The sequence below is a fragment of the Meriones unguiculatus genome, chromosome 1, assembly GCF_030254825.1.
Source record: "Meriones unguiculatus strain TT.TT164.6M chromosome 1, Bangor_MerUng_6.1, whole genome shotgun sequence".
NCBI lineage: Eukaryota > Metazoa > Chordata > Mammalia > Rodentia > Muridae > Meriones > Meriones unguiculatus.
In genome coordinates this window covers 44357246-44378649 of record NC_083349.1, presented here as the reverse complement: position 1 = coordinate 44378649, position 21404 = coordinate 44357246, and the positions used below count along the sequence as shown (strand labels likewise).

General features: G+C 36.1%; 1 protein-coding gene across 5 annotated transcripts in view; it reads left to right on the top strand.

Moving 5' to 3' along the window:
• Positions 1-21404, top strand: part of Rfx3 (regulatory factor X3) — a 276587-nt gene that overhangs the window by 73483 nt on the left and 181700 nt on the right. Inside the window, exon 2 of one of the 5 annotated variants that reach the window (XM_060388031.1) lies at positions 13707-13765. The exons of the other annotated variants lie outside the window; for them this stretch is intronic. The gene's annotated coding sequence lies outside the window, so the exon portion shown is untranslated. The remainder of the gene's footprint in view (positions 1-13706; positions 13766-21404) is intronic. 5 annotated transcript variants of the gene reach the window in all.

Here is a 21404-nt window from a genome sequence, read left to right as displayed (position 1 = left end):
GAATGTTTTTTACTTTTACATTCCCAACAGCATCTCCCTCCCCCAACCCCTTTCTTGATGATAGCGACAGAGGTGCTTTTGAATCTCAATGTAGGGTATTCCCTGATTGATAAGATTTTGAGCATTTTACATGTGATTTTATTGGCAATTTGTAGTTCATTTGAAAGGTGTCTGTTTAGATCATTTGCCCAGTTATTGGTTGGATTAGATTATTTGCTTAAGGTGTTTAGTGTCTTGACTTTTTTATATTATTGATACTAGTCGGGTTTTCCTGTAGGCTGTCTTTTCACTTCGTTATTTATTTCTTTTATTGTTTTCAGAAGCTGATTAAGTTGATGAAATGCCATTTGTCAAATCATGCAGCGATATATATTCAGAAAGTCACTTCCTATGCGTGATCGTGATGTGTTATTGTTGTTACTCCCATATCTTTTTTAGCATCAGCTTAACACTGGATTCATAGAATGAACTATTTTAGGGGACAGTGTAAACATTAGTTCTTTTTAAGGATATGGTAGAATGTAGAGAAAATTTGTCTCTTGTTGGGGTTTTCTTTGTTTATTCATAAGTAAATTCAATTTGAGTTTTTAAAAAAAACTAATCTACATTGTCAAACTTATTGGCATAGAGTTTTTCTAACCATATCATCTATAGATTCTGAAGTAAAAACACTTTTCAGTTGTGAAATTGCTTGTTTGTATCTTTAATTTCTGTTCAGTTTGTTTTAGGTTTAGGAATTTTACTGATATTTTAAATAAATGAATTCCACTTTAATTTTTTTTTTCTGTACTATTTTTCTCATCCCTTAAACTCTATCATCCATTTTCTTTTTGGTTTATCTTGGTTTGATGTGGTTAGGCCAATAAGACTAAATAGAGTATCTATTTAGTGTTACAAATTTCCCTGTTAATAATGTTTCAGTGACATTTATTTTGATATAGTATGTTTACATTTTTATTCATATTAAAATAGCTCTAACTACAATTTTGATTTTTCTTTGACCCTTTGGTAATTTAGAAATATATTATTTTGTATTTAATTAAGTATTTGGTGTTTTCCCAAAGAACTTTCTATTACTATTTTTTAATTTAGATAATTGTTAGTAGATACTGTGCTCTATGTGGTTTTAGACGTTTTAAAACTTGAGGCTTGCTTTATGGTGAGAATAACATATATATTAACCTATCCTTTTATTTCATGTATTTATGTTCTGAAGCTTAGTATTTATGTGCATAGTGATTTATAATTAATTATTTGATTTTTTTATAAATTAATAACTATCATCATGAAATTATTTTGCTTATCTCTGATAACAGTTCTTTTCTTTAGTAGCTTTTCTCTGATAGTGTTGTAGTGACTCAAAATTTCTTGGACTGGAGTTAGTATGCTGTATCTTTTTTTCATGCTTTTGCTTTTAATCTTTGTGGGTCTATACTATATACACATTTGAAGCAACATGTTATGCCTTTCATTTCTAGGAGTTTGTTACTCTATGCCTTTTAATTTAAATATTCTTATTCACACTTAGTGTAATAATTTTTAGCATTCTGTTACTGTCTCATCTTTTTAAAAATCATGTTACTTTTTCCCTGTCTTATTGTTGCTTATTTTTATTCTGTCTTTATAGTTTCTAACCCTTTTAAATATCCTTGTTGTACCCATGAACTCGCTGCTATTTATCTAAAGGCATATATAACATTTTTATGTCATATTGCCACTGCATTGTTTAATTAATATTTAAAATTTTTTGGCTAGAATTTTTAGGAATTAAGTTCTTAGTCTTCCCGCTCTTTTTTATTGGTCATAATACTTACATGTGAACTGTACGAACATTGTCCTTTGTATCTAAGGATCATCTTTAGAATCTCCCTCCATCTGGTGTTTTGTTCCTGGAGGTTTGTTAAGTAGCATTGCCACTGAGGATTTTTCTCCAAGTACATGTAGTTTCCTGAAGGTGTAGAAACATGGGATCTGTTCACTGTATGCTCTAACACTAGTTCTTAGACTTTCAGAGCCGCAAATGTGCTGCATCCCGTGGTGCAAGTGCTCTCTCTTTGTCCAGTGTGTCCAAGCAGTTCAGTGCAGAGTGGTTAGAACTGATTAGTAAGCTGGTGAATGATGACAAAAACCGAATGTCTCTTGAGCACAGTGGAGCCTATACTCTGGTTCCCATGAATGTGAGGGAGGTGTGCCAACTGAAGCTGGCTTCACTCTGCAAACAGGAGCCTTTGCAGAAGGATTCATGGTAATTAACCAATTCCAAGTGCAATATTTTCCTTTCATTAATTTGGCAGAAAACAACTAAATATCTACAGCGAAACTGTTTTTGACATTTTCATTTTCTGCCTGGAAAATAATGAATATTTTGAATTGCAGTATGAAAGAAACTTCCAGATTTTCCCACTACATTATAACTTCATAAGAAGAGTGGATTACTTAACTACCAGGGTTTTTTTTTTTAATTAATCGGATTAATTGGCTGCAGGAGTCACCAGAATTTATTCACATTTTGAAGTGATAAGTTCGTAGGAGATTCTTACAGAATTTATTGGCTCAGATGTATTTTGCTCTGTTTTCTTCCATGTATGTTAAGTAGTAGGATGGCAGGTGATATTTTCATATTATTTTATCTCCAACTTCACATGTCTCTACTCTACATACTATCTACCATTTCATGCTCTTGTACTTTTCATGTTGGGCAAAAGAAATATTTACCTATAATCCATTACCTTTTACTTCATTCAAGTTATTGATTTTTTTTAGTTTAAAAAATATGCTTATGGTAAACCACTTAAGAAGAAATATCTTGAATATTATTGGAAGTGTCCATTGTTAGCAAATGTTTCCCCAGAGTACTTGTAGAAGTCTTTGTTTCAGGATATGTTAGTCTTCATATAAATCTCTCATTTCAATATTTTTATTAATAATATTTCATAATAATCATATATTTACTAAACTCTTTATTACATAATATTTTCCATTCTTCAGTTTTTGAGACATATTGTGGTTACAATTTTGCCTCTGTGTATAGTGAATGCTTACCCCAACGAGTATTCTTATTTTAACTTAATTTTGTTTGTAACTGTCAGAAACCAATCTCAATCTATCCCAAAATACAAATGCAGAAGGCTCTTGGGATAACTTCTGAAAAACACAGCTCATTGAGGTCTTGAAATGTGCTATCAATCCCATCATTAGGAACCTAGCTAATGCTCTTCTCATCATTTATGCCTCTTCTTCCTCTTCCTCTTTGTAAACTAAACACTCGGCACCCTCACAAGGCCCTCACACCACCACCACCTTCTGGTTATTCAGTTGGAGTGGCCAGCATAGGTGGAGAGATCAGAGTTTAGTTCTGATTCCAAAACTCCCTGAAAAGAGAATGCAGAGCAGCTTGTGTCACACTGTCACTGATTGTGAAATCATGCAGTAGTCAAAGGGCCATGTCACAAAGTATAATCTTGTCTGCTGCCCACTCAGATAAAAGGCAGTGTAAGTAGTTGAGGATGTAGTTCAGTTGGTAGAGTGTTTGTCTAGAATACAGGAAGCCCTGAACTTGAAATCCAGCACTGTGTAAAACAGGTATAGTGGCACAGTTCTGTAATTTTAGCACTCGGGAGATTGAAGCAGGAGAATCAGAAACTGAAGGTCATGCTGTGTCACATCATGAATTTGAGGGGAAAAAATCCCCTCACTGTTGTTAAACTGGGTATAGAAGCATAAAAATGTTTATTCAATCAATGAATGTGCTTATCTTCAAATGTGACAGGACTGTGCTATTGGTAGAGATTTAGTGGTGAATAAGAGAAGTGCAGTTCTCTACCTTTAGGAGAGAACACACTAGTAGGTAAGTGAAGTTTTATGTTATTTTATCTATTTATTCTTATACAGTTTTATCCCTACTGCAGCTTTGCATCCAGCCATTCCTGCCAGTTACCCCTCCCCCACCTCTCTTCTCCCACAGATCCACCCCCAACCCCATCTTTCCTATAGAAGCACAGGCCTCCCAGGGACATAAACTGAATATGGCATAATAAGATACAAAAAGACCAGGAATAAACCCTCACATCAAGGCTGGGCAAGCGAGCCTATTAGGAGGGAAGGGGTCCCAAGAATAAGAAAAAGAGTCAGAGACACCCCTACTCCCACTGTCAGGAGTCCCATAAAACACTGAGCCAACAACTATAACATATATGCAGACAGCGTAGCACACACCCATGCAGGCTCTGCAATAGCTGCTTCAGGTTCTGTGAGCCTCTGTGATCCCTGCTTAGGCAATTCCATGGGCCTTGCTCTCCTGGCATCTTTGACCCCCTGGCTCCCACAATTCCTCCTCCCTGTCTCCTGTGGGGGCTCGCTGAGCTACAGGAGGGAGGGAGGGACCTGATAGAAACCTCCAAATTGGTGCTTCTCTCCACCTAATGTTTGGGTGTGGGTCTCTGCATCTGCTCCCAGCAGGTAGTATTCGCTATACCATGTTTGTCTTTCTGGGTCTGGGTTACCTCACTCAGAATGATTTTTTTTCCTAGTTCTATCCATTTACCTTCAAATTTCATGATGTCACTTTTTAAAATAGCTGAGTAATACTCCACTGTGTAATGTGCCACATTTTTACTTTCTCCATTCTTTAGTTGAGGGACATCTAGGTTGTTTCCAGTTTCTGGCTGTTATGAATAAAGCCACTATGAACATACTTGAGCAATTATCCTTGTGGTAAAGTGCAACATCCTTTGGATATATGGACATATATATAACACTCATATATATATAAGAGTGTTTAGGTAGACTGAGTCCCAATTTCCTGAGGAACTGCAATATTGATTTCCATAGTGGCTGTGTAAATTTCTACTCCCAACAGCAATGGAGGAGTATTCTGCTCACTCTACATCCTCATCAGTGTGTGCTGGCACTTGTGTTTCGTTTTAACAGGTGTAAGATGGAATCTCAACTTGGTTTTGATTTGTATTTCCCTGATGGTTAGCGATGTGGAACCTTTCTTTAAGTATTTCTCGGCCATTTGAGATTCCTCTGTTGAGAATTCTCTGTTTAGCTTTGTACCCCATTTTAAAATTATATATGTGATTTGTTGATGACTATTTTCTTGAGTTCTTTATATATTTTGGACATTATCCCTATATAACTTGTGGAATTTGTGAAAATCCTGTAGGGTGCCATTTTGTCTTATTGATGTTGTCCTTTGCCTTACAGAAGCTTTTCATTTTCACGAGGTTATTTATGAATGTCAGTCTTAGTGCCTGCACTATCAGTGTTCTGCTCAGAAAGTTATCTCCGTGCCAGTGCATTCAAGGGTATTCCTTACTTTCTCTCCTGTTAGGTTCAGTGCATCTGGTTTTATGTTGAGGTCTTTGAGCCACTTGGACTTGAGTTTTGTGCAGGGTGATGAATATGGATCTAGTCATATTCTTCTACATGATGACATCCAGTTAGATTAGCACCATTTGTTGAAAAATGCTTTCTTTTTTTTCTATTGTGTATTCCTGCCTTTTGGAAAAAAAAAATCAAAAGTCAGGTGTCCAGAATTGTGTAGATTTATTTCTGGGTCTCTGATTCAATTTCATTGATTAATTATATGTCTTTTTATGTTTTTCTAGCTATGTAATGAAGTTTCAAATAAGGAATAGTTATATCTTCAGAATTTTTCTTATTTTTCAGGATTGTTTTAGCTGTCCTAGGTTGCCTGTTTTTCCATATGAAGTTGAGTGTTGTCCTTTCAAGTTCTATAAAGATTGTCTTGGGATTTTGATTGGGATCGCATTTAATCTGTAGATTGCTTTTGGTCGGGTGGCCATTTTTACTATGTTATTAGTACCTATCCGTGACCATGAGGTCTTCTTTCCATCTTCTGATAGCTGCTTTTTTAAATTGAATTATATTTATATATTTATTTATTACAATTTATTCACTTTGTATCCCTGCTGCAGCCCCCTCCCTCGTCTCCTCCCATTCCCACCCACTCTCCCTCTTCTCCCCCTACACCCTTTCCCTAGTCCCTGATAGGGGATGAGTTAATTTTGTATCCAGCCATTTCGCTGAAGGTGTTTATCAGCTGTAGGAGTTCCCTGGTTAAAATTTGGGGTTATTTATGTATCTTAGCATGTTATCTGCAAATAATGCTACTCCAACCCCTTCCTTTCCTGTTTGTATTCATTGGATCTCCCTTAAATGTCTTTATGCTCTACCTAGAATTTCAAGTACTATGTTGGACAGATATGGAGAGAATAGACAGCCTTGGAAAAATTAGTCCATGCTGGAGAGATGGCTGAGCAGTAAATAGCACTTGTTGCTCTTGGATCTGCTTGTGTTACCAGCACCCACACAGAGGCTAAAAATCTGCAGTTCAGACCCAGAGGATACAGTGCTGTCTTCTAGCCTCTGAGACACTTTATGGGTATGGTGAATGGTCACAAGTTTAGGTAAATCACTTGTACACAAAATAAAAAGAATCAGCTCTGAAACAATGGATTATATAACATAAATATAACAAGTGTTTTGAAGAAAACTCAGTGCTTACAGGGAAAGAGAGGGTAAGGATACTTGTTTTCTTCACTTGCTTCTAACCAGGTGAAATTGTGTTTAAACTTGAAGAAGTGAGGGGTGGGTTTCTTAATCTGAGAAAGCAGAATGCATAAGGCCTTGATGTATGACAAGCACGGTAGATGCATGCAGATAAAAGATGTTTGTCGTGGATGAGCATGGAAGAGCAATTTGAATGAATTTTTCAATTCTTAAGAGTGATTTATCAATTTCTAAGATTAGTGCCTGTAAATACCAATTGTGATTTAACTGAATAATATTTAGAAGAAAACCTATAATGCCAAAGGCACTGTTACTTTCAGTAAGCTTATTATTAAGGTGGATATATGAGCGGTAAGTCCATACAGGTAACATCATAATGATATGAAAAAGAGCTTAGCATTGTATTCAAAATGTTTCCCTTCTTTATTTATGTGCTCCTTACAGAAATATTTAACACTGTATTGGCTATATAACAGTTTTAGTTATCAGAGCTATGAAATCGAGAGGAGCCCTCTTCACATGGACTTTATTAAATTTCTGCTACCAAAAACAAAACAAAACAAAACAAAAAAAAACCATTCTGTGCTGAGGTTCAACTTAATACAAAAAGATTTTGTTAAATTATTTTTATGCAAATATGTCTCTGTGAGGGTATGTTTACATGAGAGCTATTGTCTGCAGAGGCTAGAATTGGACCCTGATGCTCAAGTTATAGACGGTTGTGAGCTGCAATAACATTTGTTCTAGGAGCTGAAGACAGGTCTTCTGCAAGAACAGCATGTCCCCTCGACCACCAAGCCATTTCTTTAGCCCTTCAACTCTAACCATGTGGGAGATGCGTGTGACTTTAGAATCTTAGACCCACCTGTTCCTACTGACTCAGAATGTCCACTAAGAACCCCGTGCAATTGTGTAGGCTGAGAAGCAGTGTTCTAGAGTGGAAGTGGTTGGCACTGACTTAGGGTTTGGGGGCAAATTCAGCTGGTAGCTTATTATTTTAGACAAATGCTTGAAGATTTCTCTTATTGACATGAATGCTTATGTCTATGTATGTGCACCGTGTGTATGGTTGGTGCCCTTGGAGGCCAGAGAGGGCATCAGATATTCTGGAACTGGAGTTGGAGTTGGTTAGGAGCTAGTCTGTAGGTTTTGGGAAATGAACCCATGCCCTCTGTAAAAGCAGCTAGTGCTCTTAACTGGTAAGACGTCTTTCCAGCCCTCTTTAAAACAATATTTAAATTTATTTTGAAACAGTATTTAAATCTATTTTGGAAAATTACTAAAATTATAGCTCAGGATGTGACTCAGTGGAAGCGTACATGCCTAGTAATCATCAGGCCCTGTGTTTGATCCCTAGCACCTTAAAATATTTTACTTCTTAAAAATAAGAAAAAGTGTATACGTGTATTGATGTGTATGTGTGTGTTTTAAGCACACGTTCATACACATTGTGTAATGACTAACTTAGAGTAAATGTGTCTATTTTTCGCTACTTTCACAGCCACATAATACGAATAGTTTGCCTCAGAGCCATCTGGGCGCACAAAGCCCAATCGATTTACTATCCGAGCCTTTACAGTCTTATTGTGCTTCCCCTTTAGAGTATAATCAGATGCCCTGGCATGCGTGATGGAAACTGATTTTACCTCTTTGATTGTTAGCAGCTTTAAGGGCTAGTCAGTGATTGAACCACTCTAAAAGTAGTCATTTAATACATTTTTACCTTTCAATCTGTAATCCAAGTGAAACTTGGAAGACTGACATATAAAACACTTACCTATCCAAAAGAATTGGTCAAAACTTATGACTAATACTGGTGTGAAAATGGAGATCAGGCCTATAACATTTAAGAGTATATTGTTATCATAATAATATAAAAATGGAAATAGTAGGCGTTTTTGTTGTTTTTTCTTCTATTGATAGGGTCTCACTGTTTTCTAGTCTGGTGGCATCACACTCAGGCAGTCAGATAATCTCCCTGCCACCCCTACTTAACTAACTGGTGCTCTGTCTGCTGCCACATTGAAATAAGTTATTTAAAAAAGTTGCCAAGTTCTTCTCAGAAAAATGATCATTTAATGACAGTTGTCTTTTGTAAATTGTGGTGGCTTATCTATTTACTTATATGTGTACCTCAGGAGATTAGACATAGGCAAAGTCAGTTGCCAGTGAGAATATACCAATAGTGGCGCTGGAATGAAGACCTGGGCCTTATTAAGCTGACCTCATTTAAGTTGTAGGTTTGTAATTAGAAGCATGCCATTGTTGCAATAGTCCAAGCCTCCATTACATTAGTTTTCGTTTATGAAGTTGAAAACATACTGTTGTCTTAATATTTCTTTGTAAAAAAGAAACGAAAATTGGTTATTTAAAACACTTTCTGTTACTAAGAAGCTGTGGTGATTTGAAGCTGAAAAACAAAATCTCTTTGAGCAACCTTGAATGAGAAGTAACTAAGAGAACCTGAAAAGACCTGCAAAATCTAAACATCTAATTCACCTAAGGTTGGAGACTTGTGGGTTCCTGGAGTGATTATATGTTCTCTCTGCATGTGGCTGTGGTTGGAAGCCATCACCTAGATGGGAACTTGTGGCTTTACTGATGCTTCAAAAGATTGAGGACTCTGAAATAACAGGTTCATTTCCGAATTATAGAAAGCAGTTGTAAATCAGATGAGTTGCAGCTGTGATTATAAAGCCATGCGGGAACTTGAACATCTGGAGATGTCTGGTTACCCAGAGTATTGTTTGCCCATATTTTCCAGTTGTTGGCGCACACAACTACTTTGAAAGTGAATGAAATTACTATGAATATAAAAATGTGTGTGTGTGTGTGTGTGTGTGTGTGTGTGTGTGTGTGTGTAGGAAGCATTTGGGATAGATTTATAGGTACCTGGGGAGAATCAATAGGAAAAAATTCCCACCTAACCCAGTTGGAAATCCTGGGGTCTCACATTCTATAATCAATCAAGTATAGTCAAAGAGTGAAGTTGCTGTCAACTCTGAGAAGACTTATCTATTGTATTATATCTTTCCAGTCAGACTACAAACACATAATTAGGGTTTATGGCTCTGATGGTATATTATTAATACCAGGTGTTAAATATTTAATTTCAATTATTCTTCACACTTGAAGATAATTCAAAAGGTGATCCCTAGGCCCTAGGCCTCAGAGTTAAATTGCCCTTGAGTAGTAGTCTAAGCATTTGTTTCTGTTAGTATATCTAATATCTGTCAGTTGAGAACTCTGTGCTCAGCAAATATCTGCAATTTTTGTGAGACTATCAACTTTATGAAAACAGTTTTTAAAAATATAAACGTGCTTCTCTTCATACTAATTTCTCATTTAAACCTCTCATGTCTCCCTGGAGAGAGATAGATGTTTCTATAAACTTTAAAGAAGCAAGCAAATCGATACTTGACTTGGCAAAGGAGGAGTGTTCTGATGACCTAAGTGTTCCGGGTTGCCTATTTTCATTTTGACTTGAGTGAAAATAGGAAGGTAATGCTCAGGAAGGAAGAATGGAGCCAGCTCTGCAGCAGGCTCTGAGGATGGTTTCCTTATGATCAGTCTTCACTGACACGGTGAAAGTTCTATTGAAGACAATTCTGGTCATGTTAGAAACTACAATGTTATAATGTTTTTGTCATGATTATAATATTTAAACTTCTAAGATTTGGGGTTTGTTTTTGTTTTTGTTTTAAACATTGGGTCTCAACGTACAGCACAGGCTGGCCCTGGAATCGGAAATGTTTTCTCCTCTGCCATCTGAATGTTGGCGTAAGGCATGCAGTGCTATGCCCAGCTGACTATATATCTTTTTTTTTTTTTTTTTTAGCATTTTATATGTATTTAACCCAGATTCAAAATATCCCAGCTGGGCTTAAGGAGAGAAGAACTATGAATTGAAATAATGAGGGAAAAGAACATTTTAAGGTGACATAGAAGATAATTTCTGTTGTCAGCATTGGGTATCCCCTTTCCACAAAAAAGTTACAGATTATACTAACTTGGGGCAGCTGCTTCAAGAGCTGGACAGGAAGCTCTGAAGGAAGACATTTGTAAGAAGAGCTTCACATTTACTCTGGCTTTCTGTTTAACAACAATGTCCTGACTGTGTGACAAGGACTGAGAATTAGCAGAAACCCTGGTGTCTTCTAGTAGAGAAAGTTAGAGCTCCGAAGAGGCTGAAATAAAGCGTGGAGGAAAAGCTGCAGAAAGCAGGGTTCAGAATTCTCACAGGTGTGTGCCTAAATGTCTTGGCCAGTGAGACTGGGTCTAACAGTGAAGAATGTGCTGGGACTCTAAAAATGGCCCCAGCTGCCTTAAACGTTTCTAGTGGAGTTTGGAGCTCTGGCCCAAGCATATTTACAGCATTGTAGCCATCCAGTTGAGAAACATTTTTCATAATTTTAGAGCAAGGACCCCAGCCTTACTTTCTTCTGCTACTATAAGAAAATACCTGAGGTTGAAGTTCATAAGGAACTGAATTTCCTTTTTGTAATGTTGTTTGTTTATTGAGAAACACCTGAGATTTAGACATTGTCTGATTGAGCTGTCTGGTTAAGTCTCTTCTCATGACAAGATGGTGCCTCGAGTGCTTCTGTGTCTGGAGGAGGAGGAGTCTGTATCTTCCGTGGCATGGAAGGGAGCGTACTTATTTCTGAAGCCGTTCCCATCCAGTCCAGTCAGAATCGGGAGCAGCCTGTTAACCTCATCAAAGCCATTGTTAACATACCTTCACAAAGTGTATGTTAAACCCATACATTTTCAGCTCTTGAAATTTGCAGGGCAGCCATTCAAACCATAGCAGCTTCCTGATGTAAAGCACTCTCTCTACCTTAAAATTATAACTAGTTCTCAGCAGAATCTGGAGGAGAAACAGATTTTAACAGCCATCTGGAAGAGTTTGGCGACTACATCGGGCCTTTCTTAAACTCATCCTAGCAACACACAAATCAGTTCTTATTGTTTAGCTGATGTTTTTACTGGTTGGGTCCAAAGATAAAATCTGGGCCCAGGGGGCTCTACAGAGACCGTTACTGTTACTCCAACCCAGGACCATGTGTGGAAATGACATAGAACCGCTGAACAGATGTAGCCAATGGCAGCTCAGTGTCCAAGTGGGTTCCCATGTAATGGGAACAGGAACTGTCTCTGACATGATCTCAGGGGCTGGTTCTTTGATCACCTACCCCTGTGGGGGAGGGAGTGTAGCCTTGCCAGGCCAGAGAGGAAGACAATGCAGCCAATCCTGATGAGACCTGATAGACTAGGGTCAGATGGAAGGAGAGAAGGACCTCCCCTATCAATGGATTAGGGGAGGGCATAGGGGGGAGAAGAGAGAGGAAGGGTGGGACGGGGGAGGAGATAAGGAAGGGGGCTACAGCTGGGAAACAAAGTGAATAAATTGTAATAAATAATAAATAAATTAAAAAAGAAACATAAATTGAATTTAAATTAGCTACATTTTGTTGTTACAATGTAATATATGATTAAAAATCTATTTTAGAGATGTCCAAGAATAAGTAGCCTTTGGTAAAGAGAAAAATAAAGATGATGCTTGTGATGGATGTTGATCTTAGTGGACAAAAGTTTGTGTGTAAACACCTGTGCACAGACTTAAAGACAAAAACACACATACAGTAGAATAATTATATTAATGAATGAATAGGTAGAAAATCAAAGGTATAAAAATGAAATAATTAAAATAAATGAAAATTCTTTAACTGGAGTGAGCAATAATTAAACTGTATTTGCTTTACCATCTCTAGGATATTAAGAAAAATTTAATTTCATATTTATCAAATGTATTCATTCTGAAGAACCTAGGGGATAAAAGATTGCAAGGAAAATGAGCAACAAATGCCTCAGGGATCTGAACAGCCACATCTGATGATTTTGCATATGTATAATAATTGAAGTTACAGCAAGAGAGGTGCAGGAAGGGGATGTAAAGCACTGAAGGTTGAAAATGTGCCATCTGAAATTAGAAAATGTCAAGCTTTGTAAATCCCGAGCAGTATGAATTGACTATAATGTATCATATTAAGCTGCTAAAATAGCTAAGAGCCATTACAATGATAATGAAAAAACATTTTTTTTTATACAGGTTCTCAATATGTAGTCTGGGCTGGACTGGAACTCACTATGTAGAACAGGCTGGCTTTGAACTCATAATAGAGAGTGCTGGGATTAAAAATATGTGCCACCTTGCCCTGCTTGAAGAAAATAGTAAGGGACCTTGAAGTATCCAACTGCCATTCACAAAGGAGCCATCAACCTTTTCTAATTTGTGTATTTAAAAATACTGAGTCATAAAGTCTGCGTGTATGGGTCCATTTAAGAATAATTTTCTCTTTCAGATTTTAAGAGGCATGCAGGTCCGTTAGATAAACTATACAAAAAATACAGATTTAAAATGAAAGTTGAATTGGATCTCATGCTCTTGACTGTTTCATCTCATTTTTTAAATTTTGTTTTTGATAGGTAATAGAGTATCATTTTAAAAAGCATATTTCTTATGGGAGCACATTGCTTGTTTATAATAACCATATTATCAATTATAATTTATTATTGCTGCTGTTGAGGCAAGGTCTTTCTTGCTGTGTACTCCAAGCTGACTTACAATGTTTGGTGGTCCTCTTGGCTCTATGGCCAGATGTTGAGGTAACAGGTGTGGGCCTGTTTGTGGCTAAGGCTTTTACTTTATTAAGTAAGTCTTAAAGTCTGATCATTATATGTCATTTTCATGTTAAATTGATTCTGAAATCTATTTAGTGATAAAAGTTCATGGTAAATTCAGCCAAAGTTTAATATATATTATGTATGTGTATATATGTATATATTTGAAGCTATGCCAATTATAGATGAGAAATGAATTGCAAAGTATAAAAACTGCTTCTACCTTCTGTTTCTGTATTATGAAGCCCAAATATAGAACTTCTATCTCAGTTATGAGACATTCAGTTATATATTAGAATTTCTGGGTTGTTGATGTTTTTCACTCTTCTGAATATTTGAGAAGTTTGCTGTGCTAAAGATTTCCCAGGGACACACCTATGTGTATTTACTTTTTCTCATTTTAATAATATTTAAAAAAAATGAAATTGAAGTGATTTTGCACCTGAAGTTCACCAAAGACAGCCTCCTGTTTCTTTTTTATTCAGAGATTTTTATCAGAGGAATGTAGACTGGAATCTGCAATGGTTCTCAAAATCCCAAAGTGGTAAGTGAGACCAATTAAGTCTTTTCTTACCAATATTTAGTTGTAAATTTTCTCTATAGTTCTTTACTGAAATATTTTAAATGACAAGTTACATGAACTCCAGTGCTTAGACATCTGATGACTTTGGAGTCTGGCTATGACAAGTTCTGGGTTTGTGTTATCTGGAGTTAGGTTCAAGGATAAAAGAGAGTGGGCAGGCATGGTACTATCCTCATGACACTGTCCACATGGCCTCTCTTTTTGGAACTAAACAAACCACATCCCTAAGTTGATGTATGGCATATTTGGTCTTGCCAGATTGATAATAAAGGTGGCATTTTGTGATTTCACCCCACTGTTCGAGGGTTAGAACCCACATTTCCCTTATTATCTGTGATCCAAGTGAAATGCTTTGAAGACCGCTATATAAATATTAAAACACTTAAAAGAGTGAGTCCAAATTTAAGCCTATTATATTTATGAAAAAAAAATGAACATCAGACCTATGAAATTTAAGAATGACATTGTAATGAAATATGAGAAATGGAGTAATTAATACACATTTATTTCATTGAATTTGGGATTGATATTGACAAAATAGTTGATAAGAATAAAAACATTTACAAGTTTGAAAAATCTTCATAATAAATATTAGGGGTTGTGGGTCTAGATCATTGACAGAGGACTTGTTCAGCATGTTAGCACACACAAAACACATCCATATACACACATCCATGCACAAACACATGGAAAACAAAGATGTTATAAAGTTAAAAACGCGTTTTCAAGCTGACATTTTGGGTGTGTAGTAAAGTCTTCTGTGTGGAAGTTTTTGTTGTAAAAAATAAAAATTAGAAAAATTTGGATGCTCTGTGAGTGGGGTCTTGCTAAGTCATCCGAGGTTGGTTAGTAGTTATGATTTAGACCAAGCTGTTCTTGAACTCAGTGTAATTCTTTTTTCAAGCTCCGGAGTATTGGGATTGTAAGCATGAACCACCACGCTTACAACTAGAAGCAGTAATTTTAGGCAACTAGAAATGATATGTTATATATCTGGTCTTGCAGTGTGTATTGAGTTTATTTTAATAAAAATTTACAAAAGGCTTCAGGGTTAAAAATTACTTTGTAGTGTCCAAAAGAATGACTGTGAAAAGCTGACTTAGCAAAATAACTCATGAATTTTACCCAGTAGCAAATTTTTTTAAGTGTGGAAAATGTAACTCAAAAGTTAAACAATCGCAGGCCTTTGGGAATGGTTGAACAACTTAGACCTTGCTTTAACATGCTGATTGATATAAGACTCATTCTAATGCTCCTGGTATGATTTATTTGACAAGATCAAGGCAAATTATTTCCAAATTTACATGTGCTAGGAAAGAAGGTATTTGTCTCTTTATATTCAACAAATGGCTTAATATATATTCTGATTCAACTAATGTAGATACTATTTTAACCTCAGATCAATTGTTTCTGAATTTTGTGTTCCCAGAAGACAAAGGTGAAGTTAATTTCTTTGCAGCCCTCTAAACCTCAACTGAAAGTCATTGTCTTTGAGAAAAACAAAAAGGAAATGTTAAGGCAGATGGTTTATGTATATTTTATGTGCCATCTCCTGTAGCTTTTAATTTCTGGCAGAAGTCCTGATTTCCTCTCATTCCCACCTATTCTGTAATTTTCCTAACTGGCCCATACAACAGTGGGAAAGCCCAGTTGTCCAAAGTGATCATTGGAAGCTGTACTTTTCTTTGTCAACAGTTTATCTTTGTTGTTAGGTAAAATTGAAATTACATCAGACAGTGAAGCTGTTGCTAGGTGTTGTGGTACACAAATATAAATCCCAGGAATTTGAAATAGAGGCAGAAAGATCAGGAGTTTGGTGTAGTTTGGGTTTGAGACCAGCCTAGCCACTGAGTGACCCTTCTTCAAAAGCACAAAGGAAAAGGAAAACGAAGAAAAATAGTCACTATAAATTATATTTTATTTTCCATTCCAGTAAGGTAGAATTTTATGATTAGGTAGTTTATACCAAATGAGAACATTACCTTGAATATGTTTGTTATAACAGCAGTATGTTTTAATTAACCTGTATGTATGAAGTCCTGATGCATAGGAAACATGCAGCTGTAAAGTTAGTGGTTTGAGACTATGCATTTTGCTTTGTGTTCTCCATAAGCACATACATAATATGACGTAGGGAATTTTAGTGGACATTGATTCCATCCTGCCAACATCTTCTCTAACTCAGCAGGACAAATGGAGCTTTGCTAGAAAGGTCATTCCTCTCCTGTCTGAGAGGAAATGTTCAAGGCATGTAATTAAGTGTTTGATGTGTCCTCTGATTAAAGTAGCTTTTGAATATTTAGACAGAATGGTCTATGCATTTATATCTTCTACCCAGTAGAAGCTTATTTCTTCCCTCGGAAGCTAGCTGTTAGCTGTGCAGGGACAGTTCCACGGATCTCTATTGTATCGTCTTGTCACCAGTCCAAAAAGCAAATTTTTCTCATCTACAGATGAATTATCAGATACACTCACAGTTCACTTTGGCTAGCTTCGTTTGTACACGAGCTTACAAAGTTCATCTATGTGGCCACTATAGTCGTAGTGTGAGCTGTGGTACAATGAGTGCTGAAGATATACTGTGTTCTGTTGCAAATATAATTCTAAAGTTTTCTTCTTTTGAAAGGTCATTGGTGTGTGTGTGTGTGTATTACAGAATACAGGAAAGATGCCATGTTTAAAGGATTTTATTCAGGTTTTTACAGTTTACCTCCACATACCCACAACCATAAACAGCATATTGTTGTTGGTTTTTTTTATTTTTAAGATAGAATATAAAGTAATAGATTTAATTATGGCATTTTAATACATACATTGCTCATATTTGTCCCCTCCTTTGCCATTCCCAATCCATCTTTCTACCTAACCCTGCCTTGTAGTTTTTCTTCTGCTTTAATGTAACACATATTTTGTTACTTTTAATTTAAATTTTTTAGTTTTGAAGATTTTGTTCACGAGTAGTATATATACATTGTTTCCACCTTACTCTTAAATTCATGACCTCTTTCTCCTTGATTGTTAATTTTATACTTAGTTGTACATATGTATATGTGTATATATGCAATCGTTTTAGCCTATGTAGTTTCGCTCATATGTATTTGTATTTAGTGCTGACCAACTGGTATTGGATGACCTGTCAGGAAGCTCATTCCTGAAGAAATTGATTTGCCCTCTCTTAGCAGCAATTAATTGCATTTATTTTTCTAGAGGTGGAACCTTGTGAAACTTTCCTTATCCACGTTGCCTGTCAAGTAGTATTGCTGTTACTGAGTCTTGTTTATGCAACCTTCTTGCTATGGTCTCCTTTCTAGTTTAATTTCATTATCACTCCTTTTATAGACACATACATACAAATTAAAATCTAGGTTTTTGTATAAGAAAAAAACGAGGTATTTATCTTTTTGCTGTATAATATTCCATTGTGTAAAGGCCCTACATTTTCATTGTCCATTCTTCTTTTGATAGATCTAGGGCTACTGTGAGTACTGTAGCAATAAGCATGGATGTGAAATTATCTTTGGTTTGACTTAGCAACCTTTGGTACATATCCAGATATAGAATATTTTAATACAGAAACTTATTTTGTGACTCTAGGTGGTTTTATGCCCTCCTCTAGTCTCATTCAATTACTGATCTTTATTATATTTATGTAAATTAATCTTTAGCTTTCTGGTATTTTATGTAACTAGAGTACATTGTATCTGATCATACCATGGAGATAACATGGGTTTGGTTCCAGATTATCTCGATAAATTAAAGATTATAAATGTTATAAGATTATAAATGTTAAGAAGTAAAGGGAAGAGTGGAGGACTGAAATAGATGAAACAAGGATGTTTCATCTTCTATTTTTTTACATTATATTTTTCTCTGTTTACATTTTTCTGTGTTGTTTGGCATGATGTAGAGCTCTATAAAAACAATCAGACATTTTTTAGCAGACTTTGCTAAGAAACCCACCCCTTTCCTTTAGCCCTCTGTGTAGGACTTAGGAATGGCCATTCAAGCACTCAAAAACCAGCCCTCACCAGTTGGGAAATGTGGAAAATCCCCCCTCACTTACTTGTCAATGTGAACACAGACAAGTCTTAATCTTTTATTTACAAAATAGAATTAAGAGCAAAAATGTCTCCAGTGTTATAAGTAAAATATGTATTTGAATAAAACATACATAAATATACATAAACATTTTTATATGAAAGCACTGTCTAAATGGCAGAACTCTAGCTAACTGCCTGGTGATAATCATACAGATGATGTCAGTTTCCAAAGCTGCCTTGATTCCTTTCTTGTTCTGGACTTAGGTGTTCACCTACTACTGTCTTCTCAGTAGGGGCTGGGCTCCACGAACCATCCAGTATCTCACTAGTATTTAAATGGTGTTTCCATGTCTTTCTGGCCTTCTCTTTAGAGTGGTAAATGCTTTTTGGTGTGGTTCAAGGCAGGCATCTGTGGCGACACATGATTAGTGCTTCCGTCTGCTGGCTGGCTGAGAGATGGGTGTGAACCAGCAGGCAACTCAGAACCCCTGATGCTCCTGGTCCCTGGATGCATTTGCTTTCTTTAGCTGCATTGTCTCCTGTCATGTGCTGCAGTGAGAGACTTCCTCCCATCGTATGGATGGTTGTGGGGAACCTTCCAGGTATTAAAAGTGCAGTTAATATGACCCCTCCTTAGTACTATTAGAATAACCTAGCTTATTTAATATTCAATTTGTAAATTCATTTATACACACACAGATTATGCTTACTAAATAAATGTGTTCCACATTTTTTTTTAATACCAAACGAAAACTGCTCAGGTTTTATATTGCTTGGTGCTATCGTTTAGCCATTTAAAAACAAATTGAGAAAAAAATGTTCTGTAAGATGTAACATTCAAGCCCATCAACTGGTTGAATGGAGCATGTAATAAGGAGTAGTTGCAGGCAGCAGGACAGAGCTAACAGGAACTTCCATATTACTTGAAATGCTGGCTTGCTATATTTGTTGGTTGATCCAAAACAGCATTCTTCATTGGACTCATTGTCCTCACTTTAAAAAGAAAGTGAACCTCTTTCTGTTTTGACACCTACTTTTAAATTATTTAAATACCTTACATTTTTCTGTGTTTACATCCTGTTTTAACATAAGCAATTCAATCCACACCTGGACTACCAGCTTTAAGTAATGATAAAGCAGCTCTACCTAATAGTGGTTGATATTCCTTTAGCTCTTACTTAGCATCAGAGATATTTGTAAGCAGAAAGGGCAATGTCTTTAGTTCTTAGGATCGCTCTAAGAGGGTGGGAACTACTGATTCTCAAGTTAGTAGTTAGAAAACTAAGGCTGTGATTGTTAACTGTCTCCCTCATTCTCATGGCTGCTGTTGGTGATCTGCCAGGGTATAAATATAAATCTGGCAATGGATGGAGAGTTCAGCACTCCTAACCATTATACTGACTAGTGTGAATATAGACAGTTGATAGTGCACAAACTTCTCACATTAATCAGATAAAGGCTAGCATGTGCACAAATGCATCTGCTTTTGTGAGATGGCAATAAGAACTAGAAGCATTCAGATATTAATACATAGCTCCTATAGCAGAGATGGCTCATTTAAAAGTACTTGCTATTTTAAAGGCTATTAGATAAAGAGTATTCATTTAGAATTGTTTTTTTTTTTTAATATTTCTGTAACTATTTTGGTCTTAACTTTCAGAAATATTCCTAGAATTTTTGCATAAACCTCTTTTATTTAAATCTTCATTCCTGAGTTTCCCATTAAGCATTGAGTGATTAAGCCATTTATTTGTGCTTTCTTTACTCACGTTTATGGAAGGGGTTCTTCCTTCCACAGGTTATAGGATGTTAAATTTTTAGTTTTATTCAGATTAAAATAATTTTTAATTTTCTTTTTTGTTTTTTTCTTTGACTACCTGTTCATTAACTAGGGGTGTATATTTAGTTCTCAAATAATCTGTGTTTCCTTCTTTTTCTTTCCTGTGGCAGTAGGGGTCACACTCATGCTAGGTTGACACATAGCAACAGTCATGCTACTGACTTTCAACTTAATTTTGACACAATCAGAAAACTTCCAAGATTTAAATTCTTTATATTTTTTACATTTATGATCTGTCTTGATAAATGTTCTGCCTGTTCTTGAGAAGGGTTTATGTTCAGGGGTTGCTGGATGGGTGGCCTATCAATACAATTAGGTCAAGGTCTTTAATATTATTATTCAGTCTGTCTTTGCTAGTTTTTCTTTCTTCCCTCCTTCCTTCCCTCTTTCCTTCCTTCCTTCTTCCTTCTTTCCTTCCTTCCTTTTTTCCTTAATCAGTTTTGAAGGGAGGTGTTAAAATGTCCACTTATGATAAGAGTGTATTAATATTTTTAAATCTCAGGGTTTGCTTTATTTAGGAATTCTGAAAATATGCACATAAGATTTGTGATCTGTGTGTTCTCTCAATAAATGAACTCTTGTCATTATAGTTGACCCTCCTTATTCCTTTGCTTTGAGAGCTACTTTCTTACATAAATGCAATAGTTTTTATGATCTGTTTTATATCATGTGGTTCTTGTCATACTTTGTTTTTTTCCCCAGTCCTTACTGTAGACTCTGGGTATACCTCTTTAACTTACTATAGCATTCCTTCACATACTATGGTACTGCATGCATAGTCACACAGTAGTCTTGCAGAAAAGCCAGTGGTTCTCAACAGCACTTGGCAGCAAAGAACATTCATGTTTGTGTACCTTGTAGGAAATTTGAAAAACACTGCTCTTAGAAATCTTCCTACTGTCTTATGTCTTTAATAGGAATAATGGTAACTCCTGTTTTTGTTTTTGTTTTTTTCCCCTGAATAAGACTCAGACTAAAATAACTTTAAATGACAGAAATTGGCCAAACATAGCAGAATGTAACAGATACTGGCATTAAAGCCTCGTAGATCTGGGTTCAAATTCTAGCACTATCACCTGCTCAGTTTGTAAATGGCTTCTGATTTCATGCCTCCAATCTGGATATGAATCACCCCAAACAGTTCTTGTCCTACGTGTTGAAACATTTGCTTCTATCTTGGTTATTCCAAATCAATGCGTTAGTATTTATTTATAGATACCCGATTAAAATGCGTGGTAGATCTTAGGACCTTAACAGTGCTTTGCCCTGTGGGGATTCTAGTTACTGCTGACTGCCAAATCTGTGGGCTTGTTTTACTTTTACTTCTTCAAATTTGGCCAGTCCTTTCCACTTTGAGACATTTTTTGCAGGTGTTAGGCAAGGAACCATTAACATAGATGAGATTACAATGAGTGAGTTATATAATCCAAGTATGTTCAGAGTTGAGAAGGTACAGGTAGAAATTAAAGTTCCATGTGGCTGACACATTGAGGAATGTCACCCACTTTTATTAATTACAAAAAGAGAACCTGAGGCTTAGCACCAGCATATGACACTATGAGAAGGAAGGTCATATTTGGTCTCTGGTGCACTCACAAAGAGGCAGTTCACATTATGGAACTGGGATTTAGATAAATAAAAAAAGACCTTGGACAATGGAGCCAAAGGTCTTCACAATTTACAAGTGAAAGTTAAGCTTCAAAATAGTATTTCAGGGACA